Source organism: Propithecus coquereli, unplaced genomic scaffold (assembly GCF_000956105.1).
Source record: "Propithecus coquereli isolate 6110/MARCELLA unplaced genomic scaffold, Pcoq_1.0 Scaffold20, whole genome shotgun sequence".
In the NCBI taxonomy this organism is placed as follows: Eukaryota; Metazoa; Chordata; class Mammalia; order Primates; family Indriidae; genus Propithecus; species Propithecus coquereli.
This window is the reverse complement of record NW_012144967.1, coordinates 11,007,515-11,025,303: the sequence shown is the minus strand read 5'-3', so window position 1 is coordinate 11,025,303 and position 17,789 is coordinate 11,007,515.

Here is a 17,789-nt window from a genome sequence, read left to right as displayed (position 1 = left end):
GTGTGTGTTAGGCCCAGAGTTGAACACAATGACCAATACTATAGAACAATCCAATAGAATTTTCTGCAGTGATGGAAATAATCTCTAAGCTGTCTGAAATGGTAACCACTGCCACACATGGCTATTCAGCACTTGACGGATGGCTTGTGTGACACAAAAATAAAATTCTTAATATTATCTAATGTTAATCAATTTAAATTTAAAGCCACAGATGACTCGTGGCTACCTATTTGGTAGCACAGTTATGTAATAGAGGCCCTACAGCCTGAGAAAAACAAGTATGGTAGCTCAGTATCAACGGAGGCGTTTCAAATCCATGGGGAAAGAGGAATTGGCTGTATTTAGGATAAAAGCATATATGTATACAAATATGAATCCCCACCTTACCCCATATGCACAAATAAATTCCAGATGCATTAAATTTGAAAACCAAATCTAAAAATCAAAATTTTAATAACACTTTTAGAGTCAATATAGGAGAACACCTTCCAGATCTTGGCATACTAAAAATCTTCTTAAGCAGAGACCAAAAGTACAAATCTCAAAGGTATTTATTGATAAATGTAGCAATATTAAAATTAAAAACATCTGCAAAAACAAAAGATGTCATAAAATAGAGTAAAAATATAAGCAACAGAACAAAAGAATATGTTTGCCACCTGTATAACTGACAAAAAATAATTATTCAGAATATACAAACAACTACAATCAACATGAAATAGCAAACGACTCAATGGAAAGTATAGACAGCGTATACAAGGAGTGATTTCCAGAACAGGAACCCTGAATGGCCAAGAAAAATATGAAAATGATGTTTAACCTCCATAGTAAGAAGAAGATGCAAACTAAGCCAACAGCAGCATACTGTCTGTACTCATCAGAGTGTCAGTGTAGTGGATACTTTTCAATTTTGTCTGTCTAGCATCTAAACTCACTTCCTATGATTAAGGAATCCCCCCCACTTTTTGAAATAAAGTCAACCTTCTTCTAAGAAGCCACAAATGCCAGGTGCTAGTAGTCCCAGCATCCCTTGCAGCTAGAGCATAGGCACATGACCTAGGCTCTACCAATCAGATGGTGCTGACTGTGAGTAGCTCTTTCAAGGGGTACTGATGGTGAGGGGACAGTAGAGTGCTGGGTCCACAGTGGCAGGGTCATGATAGAGGCATGTGGTGTTAGGAGTGTGTAGCTGCAGTGAGCTGTGCTTGGAGTTGATGGCAGTCTGGTAATGGTGTCCTCCCTAGGCTGGATTTTGCATGTTCTACCTGGTTCCCAGGTCCTCGTGTTTCTGTAAACCACCCGAAGTCCTTTACATATTTTTTTCCTCCTTGAATCAGCCAGAGTTTGTTTCTATTGAGTGTAATATCTAATAACCCCAAATGTTGGTGAGGATGTGGGAAAATGGGATCTGTCATTCACTGTCGTGGGAGGTAGGGCATTTGTAACAGAAACCTTTTAAAAGCAAACTGTCATGCATGTGAAGATGAAGATGCATGTATCCTAGGAGCCTAACTTTTTACTGCTAGGAACATAGATAGAAGGTCTTGATTTTATGCACAGGTGGATGTGTATAAGGATTTCCATTGTAGTGACATTTTCAGTAGTTTACAGTGGGAAATAATTTTCAACAATGAGGAAATAAATATATCAGGTGTGATATATTCACATGCTGGATTTAACAGTGATGGTACTATATGAAATTGATCTATATTCTTTAATATGTATGAGTTTCGCAGAAGGAAGTTTCAGTACGATACCCAGAACGTAACATTGTGTACGTACATTTACAAAACATATGAAGCAATACTCTGTGGATTATGGGTAAGTACATGTATATAGAAGTATTTATAGAAAGCACTAAAATGATGGACACAGATTTCAGTAGAGTGGCTATGTCTGGAATTAGAAAGAAAGGTACAAAACATCTCAATTGGGTTTCTTTAATTTAAAAAAATCTGAAGAAAATATAACAAAACTTTGGTATTTTAAAATTCTGGGTGCTTGTTACATTCATTCCTCTCCCCACTTTACTGTATGTTTTAATTATTAAATAAAACCCCAAAGCTTTTGACATAAAAAATTTAAGACCTTTCTATTTCGTTTTTACTTCACTTGAAATGATGATCACATACTTACTGGGTGTACAGTATTTTCTGGGCACTGCACTATTGTTTTATCTATATCATCTCATGTAAGCCTCCATACCACCTTATGAGGTAGACCAGTGGTTCATTTGAATCACCTTTGGAATGTTTAAAAAGACTGATACCTGAACCCCATTTCTAGAGATTATTCAACTCAGCCTGGAGTTTTTAAAATTTCTCCAGTAATTTTAATATGCAGCCAGGGTTAAGAATCCCTAAAACAGTTTGTAGATATGTTTCCCAAACTCTGTTTGATTACAAGAGTCACCAGAAGCTGCTACGACCACAGATTCCTGGGCCCTGTCCCATATCCATGCAATCAAAATCTCTAGAACAGATGCCAGAATATTAGAATTTTTATCAAGTGCTTAGATGTTCTCTATGATCAGGCAAGTTTGGAAAACCTAAGACCAGTGTTTGCACTCCCGGAAGGCCTCGGTCAGCACGTGCCCATCCCCCCAGCCCATCCCCCTCTCTTGGGGTTGTGATTCAGGAGGTCTCCCGTGGGATCCAGAAAACTATTTTCTTTAGAAGAAAATCTCCCTGTTGATAACCAGCCATGTCGAGGACCTGCTAAAGTACATATTCCTGTTATTACAGATGCATAAACAGAGACTCGTGGATGTAGTGCCAGGTCTGAATGGTTCCAAAGCTCAAGCTATTTCCCTCACTTGTTGCTCTGATGCCCCCTACTTGGAGTCAGTTTCCCCAGGTTCTGCCTCTCTGCTGATTGTGGATCACGTTCTTTCTGCCAGGGTACCCCAGGATTAGAAACAAATGTGGACGCTTTCAGTCTCTGGGTGGAAACACAAGTTGTAGAACATAAGCCCTTGAGGAGGGACTGGCACCATCTCCACCTGGAAACAGGGCCTGGCTAAACAGGCTGTGGTCCAGGACACGGCTTCAGGAAATCGGGGTGCCAGGCAGGTAAGCAGAAGCAGCACCTTCAGGGCAATGCTGGACCAGCTTGTGATCATCAGAGGAAAGTGAGACCCACAGAGCTGCTGTCAAGGTTGACCCTGTCCTGGTCCCTTCTGGCTCAGAAAATGTGTGTGTGTGTTTGTGTGCACTGTGTGTGTTGGGGAGAGGGGACAGGGACTACAGGGGCCATGCTCATCCTCCAGAGCAAGGGCTGAAGAAAACAGGGCTCAGGGTCCCTTCTTTTCCAATTCTTAACTTCAGTCTGAGCTCTCCTTCACCAACAATCCATTGAAATAAAGGTATGTTTTCCAAAGTACGTTCTGCAGAATATAATCGCAAGAGTGAATTCTTGAACAAAACTAGAGAAAGGAGCTTCTATTGAAAGATATGCAGATCATACCCCTTCCTGAATATTCACCACACTCATTAGCATTGAAAAGGCTCCTGAGAAGTCCTGCAGTTGTTTGTATCCAGCAGTTCCACTGGTATAACCCAGTGATATACCCTATCTTTGTTATGGAAACATCTGAAAACTGTATAGTTCTGATCTAAGGAACACATTTTGGGAAACAGTATCATAGGCTATCACATCACCCTTCTGCTGAGGTCTTCAATGAGTTCCCCTTTCTTCAGTAGTGGTTCCCAAATTTGGACATATGTCAGAATTACCTGGAAAGCTTTATTTAAAAATATCCATAACCCAGTCCCACCACAGATCTATATAATCAGATAATTGGTGATTAGGGCCCAAGCAGTTATGTATTTAGAAAATACCCCAAGGTAATTCCGATGGGCCTAGTTTAGAACCATTCACATATAAAAGAAATTCTGAATTTGGTCCTTGGCTCTCACCACGCATGGAAAACCCCAGTCTGTCTTTCTTCCACCCACTCCTTATGCTACGCCCCTCCACGGACTGCTCTCCTCTTTTCCATCCAGTTTTCTGAACAATGATGCTCTTTCTTCTTTGGCAGCATAAGTTCACCTCCTACGTGAGAAATTTCCTGATTGCCTCTGTCTCTGAAGGTGGAATCTTTTCTTTATCTTCTTATAAAAATTTTTCTGTAAGTTTAATGCGTGGTTCTCTCTTTTTCCCTGAACATTTTCTATTTGTCCGACCAGGTCTTCATTCTCTGAAGGGAGGTATTATCCTGTACTAGTTAGACACCTGGCTTCGAATTGTGACATTTCTGAGTTTGATCTCAGATTACAGTATGACTCTTACCTCTTCTCATTCTCAGTTTCTCCATCTGTAAAACTAATAAAAAAATGCACCTTGAAGAGTTGCTGTAAAGGCTGTAGGGAAATAACAATTCCTAATGCTTAGTAAGTGCACGATGGTGATTTCTATTCTTAAAATCATTAGGATGTACGTTCCTTAAGGACAGGAATCGTTGTCCTTATTCTTCAAAATATCCCCTCCTAAAAAGTACCTGGCATAGCGTAGCTGCTGGACCATTCCTCATTAATGAGTTACTCTATTTGCCTTCTATGTCCGTATCCTCAGGTCTTTGACTAGGACCTCATAGAAAGTAGGACTTTAAAAACTTTTGTTGATTATGTTGCTGACATTCAAATTCCTTCGCTTGCCACTTTTTGTGACCAAGGTGCTATCTACCTGAAGTACCTCAGTTGCTTTTACCTGCCACACTTCCATTCTGTCTTTTTCCCCCCTTAAATAGCATTTCTAAATTTTTTAAAAATTTCGTTTGATAGATTTAGGGGTATGAGTGTTCGTTCCTACACAGATGAATTGTATAGTTTGAAGTCAAGGCTTTTAGTGTACCCATCACTGGAATAGTGTACATTGTACCTGGTAGGTAATTTTTGATCCCTCACCCTCCTTCCACCCTCTCTCTTTCTTGGTTTCCATTGTCCATTATACCACTTTGCATGACCAGGTATATCCATCTTTTAACTCCCACTTATAGGTGAGAACATGTGGTATTTGTTTTTCTGTTCCTGAGATACTTCACTTAGGATAATGGTCTCCAGTTTTATCCAAGTTGCTGCAAAAGACATTATTTCATTCCTTTTTATGTCTGAGTAGTACTCCATGGTGTGTGTGTGTGTGTGTGTGTATGTGTGTGTATACATGTACACATATCACATTTTCTTTATCCACTCAGCAGTTAATGGACACTTAGTTTGATGCCATATCTTTGCAAGAGTGAGTTGTGCTGTGATAAACATTTGGATGCAGGTGTTTTTTTTTTTTTTTTTTTGAGACAAAGTCTCACTCTGTTGCCCAGGCTAGAGTGCTGTGGCATCAGCCTAGTTCACAGCAACCTCAAATTCCTGGGCTCAAGCGATCCTACTGCCTCAGCCTCCCAAGTAGCTGGGACTACAGGCATGCGCCACCATGTCCGGCTAATTTTTTATATATATATTTTTAGTTGTCCAGCTAATTTCTTTCTATTTTTTTTTTTTTTTTTAGTAGAGACAGGGTCTTGCTCTTGCTTAGGCTGATATCAAACTCCTGAGCTCAAACAATCCACCCGCCTCGGCCTCCCAGAGTGCTAGGCAGGTGTCTTTTTGAAATAACGACCTCTTTTCCTTTGGGTAGATACTCAGTAGAAGGATTGCTGGATTGAATGGTAGATCTACTTTTAGTTCTTTGAGGAATCTCCATACTATTTTAACTAGAGGTTATACTAATTTACATTCCCATCAGCAGTGTAGAAGCGTTCTCTTTGTTTAGTGGAAGGACTCACACCACAATTTTAGTCCAGGAGGAGATACATGATCTATGTTTGTCCAATGAGAACATTCAGTCTTCTCAGATGGGCCAGATATGATCATTTGACTGATGTCAGGTTGTTAGAAACTCAGTTCTGGACCTTTGAAACTGTTGAGACAGCAAAAATCTCTCTCTCTCTCTCGCTCTCTCTTCCTGGGATTGCTGGTTATAATAACATTGTCAGTTTGAAATGCCAGGGAAACTAGATATAGAAAGCTCACCTGAGGATAGAACAAACAGAGAATAAAATGGACCTGGAAATACAGAAAGAAAGTGGCTAAATGCTGATGACATTGTTTAAGCTCAATTCAGCTGTGCCCGAAGCCAACTCTTGCTCTGGAATTCCTGGTTACAGTGAGCCCATGACTTGGGACTTGGCTCACGCTTTTCTTTGCTGAAGCCAGTTTGTGGTGAGTGTGTCCCACTTGCAGTCAGAGAACTCTTCCATGTGGTGGCTCTCAGAGTCTGATGCTCAGAGCAGTAACATCGACTCACCTGCGAACCTGACTTCAACCTGCATTTCCCTCCGATTTCCTCCATCTTCACTTGTCTGAGGCCTAACCCAGGTGACCCCCTCTTGAAACCATCTTAACCCACAAGGCATAGTAGTCTGTTTTTAACTATAATGATGCCTACTATATTATACCACTCGCCTCCTGTCTTGTCCACTAGAATATGAGCTCCAGAGTCATTGATGTTATCTCATTTATTTCTGATTTCTTCATTGCACCCAGAACAGAGTCTGAAAAGTGGTCAAGAATTGCTTAAGGCTCCTGACTTGTATTTTCAGATAACCTCCTTTCCAAAAGTCCATTTAAGAAGGTAGCACCTTCTTAATTAGAGCTATTAGTACCCAAACGTGTGTTTGTAGAGCCTGTCTCCCTAGGGTGATTTAAGGTTATGAAGTGCAGACCCTTGTTAGGAGTTCCTGTGAAGCCGCTGTCCTAGCTTCAGACATGGGTGGCTGTAGTAGACGGCACAGGAGAAACGTAATCTGGGCCGCACTAATTGTTCTTGCCTTGCTGAGTTAGGCGTTAACATCTGCATATGACTAGAGGTCGATGGAATGAAAGGATCCCTCAAGGAAGCTAATAGAAAGTCAATTACTTTGGATCTTGAAATTGCTTTTGAAACAGACCCTTGTTGGGCCTTGCAGGAAGGAGCTTGCGCACTCATCTCTGGTGGGTGGATGAAGGGCCCCGAGGATCACTTTGGGGCCTTGACTCACGCGCTGCTAGGAAGCCCCTCTCTTTCCAGCATCATAAACAGACACGTCATCTCTTCCGCTGGGGCACCCTGCCTCAGGCCCTTGCTCTGAATCCAAATCAGCAGATGACTTGCGTGGTGTGCAGGCAGGCTGCCCTTTAGCCGCAGCAGACAGGGGACTGTGCAGGAGTCTTTCAGACATGAGCAGGTTCATCCACACCTGGGAAGGCTGCTCGGTCTGGCCCCCTGGCCAGAGGGGCTGCATGTCGGGGTCTCTGGCAGGGGCGTCTCAGCTCTCCACCCCTGACCCCGGCATCAGCTCCTTGTCTCCCATCACATGCAAGGCCCCAGGGCTCAGGACGGATCCTGGCTCCAGAAAACGTGTGGCTCTTGCTGTCCGCACCCGGCATATTTTAGTGCTGTTGAGCTAAGTGTGAACAGCTTCTTGTTTCAGCAACGGCTCCGGACACTCATCTTTCTTGCTTTGGAAAAATGCAGCAAGGCGGTTCGGAAATAAAACTTCAGCCCTTGGCAGAGAAGCACTCATTACCCAATAAGTGAGAAAGGAGGGAATCATCCAGAGGTTAAAGGACAGGGCACTTCGCATCAGCTTGAGGGAAAGCCCAGAGGGTGATAGCTTTTTATTAAGAAGGACCGCGTGCTCTTGGGATACAAGGAAATTCACTTTCAGTTCAGTCTTGCTGCAAACACCCCACCGACAATGTCTCTGCTTCTATTCTCAGCCATTGATTTTTCCTCACTTTGAGCCCATTAAGCCATGTTCTTTTCTTTTTTTTCTCGGAAAAATAAGGACTGTTCAGAAGTTCAGAAATGAGGGGCCGTGTAGGGAGGTTAGAAGAACATAGAAATGACTAAAACTGGTTTGATAGGCTTGACAAGTCTCAGAGCAGGTGTGCGGGGCAGGCGGGACTCTGCTCCAGGCTTCCTGTGGTGACCTGGGGGCCTGGCCTGCTCCCAGCTTACAACAGATCCTTCCTCGGCCCCTGCAGAGGGGGCTGAGCTCCCAAGTACCTGGTAGGCAAGGCTGAATGAGGTCCAGGCCACCGTCCCCAGCCTGTTTTCAACAAAACCAGGTGACAAGAAAGAGATCCTCTGGAACCTCTCACCCTGGCTCTGTGACACGTCCCCTTTTCCAGGTCTTTCAGGTTAGGGCGGGCTGACGCCCTGAAAGCGTGGTCCACTCTGAGGAAGGGAAGTGTTTGCCTCTTCGTTATTACACAGTGTATTTGGCCGCTCCTTCGTGTCTTCCCGTGTACCCTTGGTGCTGTGTGCCTGTGTGCACGTACGTGTGCGTGAGTGTGTGTGTGATGGGGAGTTACAAGTGATTCCGAGAGAGAGAAGGGTCGGCCCCTAACGTCATGGATCGACTCCTGCCTTTTCTATTCCTCCACGCCTACCCCCGGCTTAGAGTAGCAAGTCTTTTGTGGGTGGGGGTCCTGCCAAGTGCTTCTGTTAGGTAGGTGCGCCTTCTGTCTCTCTTTTGCTCCCTTCTGCAGAGTGGGGTGGCCCAGGGTGGACAGTGCGCCTGCCGCCAGAACTGTAGACAGCCAGTTCCTCCCAGTTCAGAGAAATGGGGGCTCACAGGTGAGGGCGGAGCGGCTGTCAGAGGTAGGCGGGGGAGAAACCAGAACTTCACAAAACTTGTGAAATCCCTCTGACTGCACTGCTCCTGGGCCTAGGCCTAGATTGTTCTCTGCTCTTCCTCTTTGTACTAGGAACACAGCCCTTCCTTTCAGGAGAGTGTAGGCAACTCGTCATGTGTTAGGTCAAACGCTGTTTGCAATTCTTATTGGTGGCAATAAACTTGGCGGAATCTTTAAGTCTTTTGCCATTGGCTTGGGCCACCTTCACACAAGGTACATTCCAGGTGCCCGCTGACGTTCTGGGCATTTAAATCTGTGTGGTTTAGTTTGGCTGAGCTGAGGCCCTGAGGCTGGCAGTGCAGACAAACTCAGTCCAAACCCCCCACTCCTTCCGCCCAGCCTACTGACGGGCAAGGAGGCAACCAGGAGTAAGAGTGGGAGAGAAATTGTGACTGAGGGTTAAGGGCTAGAAGATGAGGAAGAGAGATACGGGGTGGGGGAGTGTCTTTCCCATCTGCCCCTTGGCTGGGTTTGGACCCTCAAGTTGAAGGCGTGTAAGTCACAGGTTGATAGAACTGGTCTGAAGGTGCCATGCGAGGTCTGCACACCAGGGGCGTGCTGGAGAGCTGAGGGTGCTTAGAGTGGCCAAGCTGAGGAGAAGGCTGCGAATTCCCTGCTTCGACTTGGAAGCCAGGACAGGCCTGACTCCCTGTGAAATCTTTTGGGGGCAGAAGAGACTCTGATGGGGGCAAGTCCCCGTTTGGGCAGGGAGAGGAGGACTTGGAACCATTGCGATCCGAGCAATAATGCGAATGAATCTCAAGCTGTGAAGTGATAAACCGGTGAGAGACTGCACATCCCTGCCACATGTAACGACCCAAACCAGGAAGACCAGAGTCCCACATGGGACAGCTCAGGGGTCAGGGAGGAAGCAGAGGTGGGTTCTGCGAATGGCTTTGCTCACAGGAGTGTCTGCGGCAGCTGGAGTGCGGCTGTCTGCCCTCAGCACAGGCAGCTTTCTGGAGTAGCTCAGGAGGGTCCAGGGCTCAGGAGGTGGGTGGAATCCAGTTCTTCCTGAAGGAGGTAGGAGGGCACTGTGGTGTGTGTGTGTGTGTGTGTGTGTGTGTGTGTGTGTGTGTGTGTACACGTGCATAATCTCTGCCTTGGGACCATGGAACTTGAGACAGTGAATCCAAGAGTGGAGCTGAGGCAACCGACGGCAGTGCTGGAGAGGCGAAGTCCACAATATTAATAAACTTCTGCTACTGTAGCGGCTGCTGCAGCTGTGGGCTGGCATGCATGCCAGGCCGGGCTGGCAGAGAGGAAAGCACTCTTGCTACACTAGACAGTTTTGATGCTGTATTAGAGTGCACCCTGCTGCAGTAACAAACAGACAGATGCCTCCGAGGCTTACACAATAAAATTTTATTTCTCACTTCCCTCTATGTAATGATTGGTTGGCTCTGCAGAGCTGCCCTCCTCTAAGAAGTGACTCAGAGGTTTTGGTGGCTTCCCTTGGGCAGACATGCCAGCTGGGACATGTGTTCAAAGTTGCTTAAGCAGGGAAAGAGAGAGGGGGAGGAAACACATCAGCTGTTCACTGCAGGGGCTCAGGAGGTTCACACTGAAGTGTCACAAGACACTGGAGCTCCCATTTCATTTGCCACACAGGTCATGAGGCCCCCCGGGAACCACAGGGAACTGCGTGGCTATTGGGTGAGCATTACCTCTGTCTGCCCTGCATGTTTTTTTTGGAAGATGAGGAAAAATAAGTTGTTCTCCAAAATGAGGAAATTTTCATGTGATGAGAGTGGCTCTTGACATAAACATTTTAAGGCCAGCAGAATCTTTATAGCAAAGCAAGATATGAGATGAAAGCTATTATCTGGTTAGAATTCAAGTGTGCCAGAGCAGGGTTAGCCACCGGTTATTCCTGCCTCATACTTCTGGTCACTCAAAGACAGGTCAACTCAACCCCTTGAAGCCTCCAAATCCACAGAGCTACGATTGGGGTACGGGATGAATTTTTTTTTTTTTTTTTGAAGTGGAATTTCCTATTTGCTTCCATAGACCCAGGAGGATGTGTCTTGAATCACGAGGTAGCTGTCCAGATTTCGAGCGAGAAAAGATCAGGAATACCAGACAGGAGGGTGGGGCAGACAGAGAGGGTCTGGGGGAAGGGGAGGTTGGAGAAACTGGTGGGTGGATGGATGGGGAGCACCCTGGCATAAGGCCTGTCACAGCCATCCTGTGGCCCAGGAATACGTGAGAATCCCGGGAGAGGAATTCCCAGCTGGTGACTAAGAAAGGAAAGTGTTAAAAGAAAGACCTTAGACAAGTTAAATTTAACAGAGCTTAATTGAACAAAGAACAATCTGCAAATCTGGCAGACCCCAAGCAGAACAGGTTCACAGAGACTCTGGGGCTGTGGCCTGGAGGAAGACAATTTATGGACAAAAAAAGGAAAGTGACCTGTAGAAAACAGAAGTGAGCACAGAAATAGCCGGATTGGTTCCGGCTCTGCATTTGCCTTAGCTGAACACGGTTTGAATAGTTGGCTGCTTTTGATCGGCCAAAACTTGGTGATTGGCACAAGAGTAGGTTATAGCCTGTTTACACATCCGGTTAGTCTGCAGTTCACTATGTGCAGAGAAGCCTTTAGACCAGACTTAAAACGTGTAAGGAGGCAGCTTTAGGCTAAACTTAATCTAACAAAATGAATTGTGGAAGAGGTCTAGAGAATCCTATTTAGATTCTTGAGCTCCTATGGCCCACCCCCTTCCCTGCAACCCCCCTGCAGAAGGCTTGGAGTTGAAGGACACCCATTAAGAGACCAAAGAGGCATCTCTTTGATTCCCATGGCCCAGCACCCTAAGAATTCAGAGGCAACAGCCGTGTTTTCTTCCCTGTAGGTTTACTTTATAGTGTTGTGGCTCTTGCTGTAGAAGATGCTAAGACAGAAAATAATGCAGAGCTTCCTCTTTCATTCCAGTCTAGCTGGAAAATGGGAGGAGGACTTAGCAGCTAATTTTGTGACTGAACATTTTTAAGGATACTTTTTAAAATTCAAATGAAGAATCTCCCTCATTTATCTAGGCTTCCCCCCACCCCCCCACACACACTTAAAGAGAAATGAATTTTTTCCCACCAAGGCTGCTTATGTCTCCGGCCGGAGAGGACTTGAACTACACATGGCACTTTGGAGGGCATTGTCTTGGTTCCTGTCTCCCTCCACTGCATGCTGCCTCGTCCAGCCTGCTCTCTTTCAAGAAACTCACAAAGTTTGGAACACACATTGGTGTTAGCCTTCAGCCGGGTGGTGGAGTTAGTGGGTGACATAGCATAGTGAAAATCACGTAGGCACCAGTCAATTGACCTGAACTTGAGCCCTGGCTCTGCCCCACAGTGGGCTTCTGGTAAATGACTTCATTCCTTTGTGTCTTTATTCTGTCATGTCATCTCCTTTGGGGACTATGAAACTTATGCAAAACATTTATCATTATCCCAGTTGCATAGTAGGGATGCACAAATAGAAACTAATGTCACCATTATTTGGGAGTGGAGATGGAGCTGAACTAGGTCTCTGGAAATTTTTGACCTCATCTTCCCAGAAGAGTGGTTTTGAATCTTATCTTGGTCACAGACTCATCCGAGAGTTTGATGAATGCTCTGGTATCTTCCCCCAGAAAAAGGAAATAGGCAGATGATGCAAAATTTTGCACTCATTTTTATCAATTGCTTATGATAGCTCAGTAGTTCTCAACCTGTTTGATATGAATAGCTTTTTTTAAAATAACAATATGTTTTGCTTTCTACTCCCCTCTCCCAACCTGATAGTAGTGGCAATTTTTACCCTGTTGCTGGAGAAAATACCTAATGACACACAACTACTCTGAGTTTGGTAATGCTCTTAAATTATGTTGCATTTTGTTAATCACAGCAACATCTACATAGATTTGAAAGGAAAAGTTTTAAATATATCTATGGGCTACATGATTTATTCCATCTGCATTCAATGTTTGGTGCCCATGCATATTCCTTCGTTGTTAGAAATCTTTCCAATAGACAGGTTTATGGAATCAGAGACTGGAAGAAAATCAAAGAACTGTTCAATCCAGCTCCATTATTTTATATAACATGGAGGTCAAAGGAGGGAAAACAATTTTTCCAAAATCACACAGCCAGATGGTATTAGAGGGGAGACCAAAATGCAGGATGCCCATGGCCCCGCTGCTGCTGGAAGCCAACTCCCTCTGGTAGTCCTGGGTTGGTAGAAATCCTTCCTTTCCTATCAGCCAGTGGCAGTGGCTTGTGGGAGCAAATTGGGAAATAAAGGCTTGGCAGGTAACTCCAGTCTCAAAGCTAGAGTGATTGTATAATTTGTCTCCCAAACTGGGGCATGTTTGAGAATGAAAGGGACTACTATTAATAATTATGTCAGGGCGATAAGTGTCACTGGGACTTTTCTGGGCAAGCCAGGACATATGGTCACCCTACTAGAAGCACACAAAAGCCTTCCAAGGGCCTATTTCAGGCACATTAAAAGCCATTCCACAATAGAGACGTCTTGCTTGGAGCAAGTTGGGCCCAGTGTCTACCTTTGCATTTTGCCAGCTTCACGTCTTGAGAGCACAGCAAAAAAAGCCTCGAATTCTGGAAACTCATTGGGAATTACTTGTCTCTTGCTGTAAACTTCCAAGAGGTTTTTAGTGTCCTATTTCTCACCCCCACCCTACCTTGAAGATGCCTATAGTTTCCTAGCAGAGGGGCTGGGAGGAGCTAATATTATGAAGAAAGAGAACTAAGGAAGAGATGGCCTGTGCTGCTGATTAGATCTTAGCAGGTGATCCCACTGGAATCTGCAGGTCACTGCCTACAGAGCTGCAGAGGGGTCTTTCCTGGTGAGAAGAGAGTGCTCTCTTTTGGCTCTAAGGTCAAAGAGATCTGGTCCTTACAGACACAACGGGGGTATGGGCCTACTGTCCTGGAGAGAGCTTGGGACTGGGTGCCCTGCGGGGTAACCTTGGGCAATCGTTTCTTCTCTACTTAGTTTTCTAATCTATAAGATTAGAGACTGGACTAATTCACTGGTGCTCTGTGTTAGTCAGAATGGGATGATATGTGTTGTGTTAACAGATAACCCCCAAATCTAAATGAGTTAACAAATGAGGATCTGTTTCTCACTCATGCTACCATTTAACATGGGTGTGTAGGGTGGGCATTGCTGCTCTTTGTAGCTTCACAGGGTCCCAGCCTCCATTCCATGGCCTGTCCTTCCATGATCGCTATGGCGGGGAATGGGACAGTGGCAACTGAGTGCTGGCAACTACATATTTGAACCTAAGAGTGACATGTGCCATTCACATCTCATTGACCATAACCAGTCTCATGGCCATACCTGACCTCAAGGAGACAAGGAAGAGTAGTCTTACTGAATGTCCAAAGGCTGGAACATCAGAATATTTGTAAATACTCCCATGAATACTCCACCCTCAATTTTTTTTAATTTTAAATTTTGCAGTGGAAGAATCATTTTCTTCCTGCTCCCCAAATGAAATCAAATTGAGAAGCCTACAATATGAAATAGGTAGAAGTGAAGTTAATCTGGTTGAAACAGGAGTTGATAACCCAAGTCTTCACCCTTTGGTGACAAGAGGGTCATTGCTGTCTTTTTGGGAAGACCACTTGATAACATTGGAGATGAGGGATTGGAGTACACGGGAGAAAGGACTAGTTAAGTTACTCCTTATGATTTTTTAGACAATGCAGAATAAGGGCTGAACTAGAAGATGAGAAGGGAAGGTATACTGGTTATCTGTAGCTGTATGAAAATTACTCCCAAATTAGAGGCTTTAAACGTACATGTTCAGTAACTCAGAGTTTCTGTGGGTCAGGAATCTGTGGGTTCCCTGCTCTAGGGTTTGCTCCAAGAGACAGCTAAGGTGATGACCAAGGCCGCTATCATCCCGAGGTTCAGCTGGGCAGGATCACTTTCCAAAGACTCTCAGCAGCTGTTGGCAGGATTCAGTTCCTTGTGAGCTGTTGAACTGAGGTCTCAGTTCCTTGCAGGCTGTTGGCTGGAGGCTGCTCTCAGTTCCCTGCCCTGTAGCTAGCTCTCTCCATCGGAACACATGGAGCCAGACAGAGAATGGGAGCAAGGTAGAAGTGACAGTGTTTTGTAACCTGAGGACGGAAGTGACATCCCATTCCCTTTGCCATATTCTACTGGTTGAAAGTCACAGGATCCAGCCCATGCTCAGGAGCTCAAGGCACAAGGGTGTGGACACCAGAAGGGGAGATCACTGGGAGCCGCATCAGAAGCCACCTGCTGCAGGAGGATTAGGGAGAGCTCGAGAAACCTGAATGTGAACGAGAGTGAGGGCTTTTGGGTTATGGGGATGAAGGAGGAGGAGATGATGCCTCCAGAGCTTTAATTTGGACAAGGAGGACTGGTGGTGCCATTATGCGAAATGGGCAGGGCAGAGAGAGGAGACCCAGTGGTGAGTTAAGCCTTGAGACATTGACTGCCAACGGGGCCTGTGTCAGTCCAGGCCTCTGACTCCTCAGAAACTCAGGACAAACTCCTGGGTGAACACCCACACCCATCGTGCTCTATTCTCTCTTATCTTCTCTCTGCCTTAGAACTGGCACCTTCTAAAGGAATTCAGGGTGTGGGCCATAGGAAGCAGAGATGATTGAAGTGGATTTCACATTTCAGTCCTTCCCACGGACATCGCTAGGCTCTGACTCCCAATCCAGGTCCCCGCATCTGCTGCTAGAGCTGAGGAACCAAAGGGGCCACAGAGCCAGAACTGGCAGGAGGCTTTAGAAGAAGATGAAAAAGACACAGAGCTGTACATAGTCAGGCCTGCCGAGATCAGCTCTCTATGAGAAATATAGCAAATGGCTTATTTAACATTTTTTTTTCATGTGTGTAAATTTCCTAAAAGGTTGACCTAAATGAGTTCCTACCAAGATCTGATAGTACAGGACAATGGAATAATCCTTTTTAATAGGATTACAGGCCCTGCTAAAGGAGACTGGCAGCTTTTAGGCTCCACATTGTAATATGTGCTCAAAGACAGCACAGGAAAGAGAAGACAGAAGACAAGTTTCCTGTGTTGTTTATACTCCCTAAACTGCTAATATCTCTAGCTCAGAATATCTTTGGCTACTCAAACCAAGGACATCTGGGATCCTCTTTTGGCATCTTCTCCAACTAGTTCTGAGCCTTTAGGCCTCTCTGGACTTCCATGAAAGGAGACTGTGAACTAAATGATCCCTCAAGAACGGTAGCAGTGGGTCTTGGTTTCTTCAGGTCATCCTTCCCCCAAGGTCTCCTCCTGTCTCCATTATTCCGGGTTCTTTACTGCAGGGATCAGTGGGGAAGAGACTGCAGGCCTGGTCCAGGGAGTCTCTGGATGAGGCTCCGTGTGTTGGAGCGTAGGCTGTTCCTGGCTCTAATGACACTAATCACAGGCGTTCACTGATGCGGAGAAGATTCTGCCATGTGGGGATGAAGGCGTGTAAAGGTATCTCCAATGCAAAGCAGCCTTCTGGGTGATGGGCCTTCTCTCCTTCACTCACGTTTGGAGAGGGAGTGCTGGCGGACACACAGGAGAACCTGCTCTGAATGTTAAAGGGAATTCCTTCTAGAACAATGCATCCTGTGAGGATCAATCAAAATCAATCGAGAAGGAAAAAAAATTCAATTCCATTCTCACAAAGGCAGGTGAGGACTGTGTCATACTGGTAGCAAACTGTTAATTAAGAATATATTCTGCAAAAGGGTCCACGCTCAGTGCTCCAGCATGCCTTAAGTCAGCACTTTAAAGGCAATAAAGTTAATTTGAAAATATATTCATTGAGTCACAATGAGGGAATGAAAACAATATTTTGTCAAAATTTCATGCAATTAATGCAACATGAAGAGGCTATTTTATTAATCATCAGCTTTAATGTTCTGTATATCAACTCAGTTAAAAAAAAACAAACTTATTTTTTTAATCCTCAATCAAGCTCTTCATGTGTCTAGCAAGATCCAGTTTGCTTATTTGAGGAAAATTATTTTTTTTTCTGCATATGGACCTCACTTACATAAAAGGCCATTTCTTGCCTTGCCTTGAGAGTGAACCATACATTGCTTCTCCCACCAGGGCTCAAGATCAAAGGTGGATATTTGGGAAGAGAAATGAGTGAAGTCACACATGGAATCCAACACCAGGGCATGGCAGAGTAGAAGGAGCAAAGTCAACCAGTAAACCAACACCCTTTTATTAAGCACTTTCTGTGTGCATAGAAGCATGGGATACAGAAGCATGAACCAGAGTGCTTGCCCCGAGTTGGCTAAAACAGTGTCAGTGACCCTGGAGAGAAGGGATCATGCCTATCTTGTTTGTGGCTGTGTGCTCAGTCCCTTGAATAATGCATGACACACACACACAAAAAATGTTATTCTAATGATGGAATGCGAAAAACATGGAGGGCAATGGTGTTCAGGAAAAGGAGACATTTTTTGGGCTCAGGAGCCACAGCATGTGCGGGAGGGGCTTGTGCCCTGAGCTTGCAAGTCCCTGTGCCTGGATCATGCTGTCTTCCTCCCTGCTTTTCTTCACCTGCCAAATCCATCTAGTACTTCAAAGTTCTTTTTACATTTTCTCCAAGTTATCTTCCTTGATCTTGAAGCCAAAAGAGATCTTCCACTCTTTGCACTCCAATAGCACTTTATTGTAACTAGTAATAGGCATTTATAAGGCATTTATCGTATATTTCAATGGAGGATAGTTGGGAGAAATGAGCTGGACTCTTTGAAAACATCCCATTTAATTTCTACAATAACCCCAGGGGAAAAGAACTATTATTATTTCCTCTTAACAGCAGTAGATACAGGCACAGGAAGGCTCAGGAACTTCCCAAAGAGCCCAGAGCTGGTAAGAGGTGGTCCAAATTAGACTCAGGTCTGCTGGGCTCCAAGTCCCAGATTACAATCACCAAATCATGCTGCTCTCCCCTCCTCTTCTCCATCCTCCTACTCCTGATCCTTTCCCTGGAACAGATGCAGTAGATTCATATACAGTAGGTAGATTTAACACTTGTGGGAGACAGTAGGCATGGCATGTCTCATTCTGCATGTTCATGACTTTGCACAAGATAGATACTCAAACTTGTCCAGTA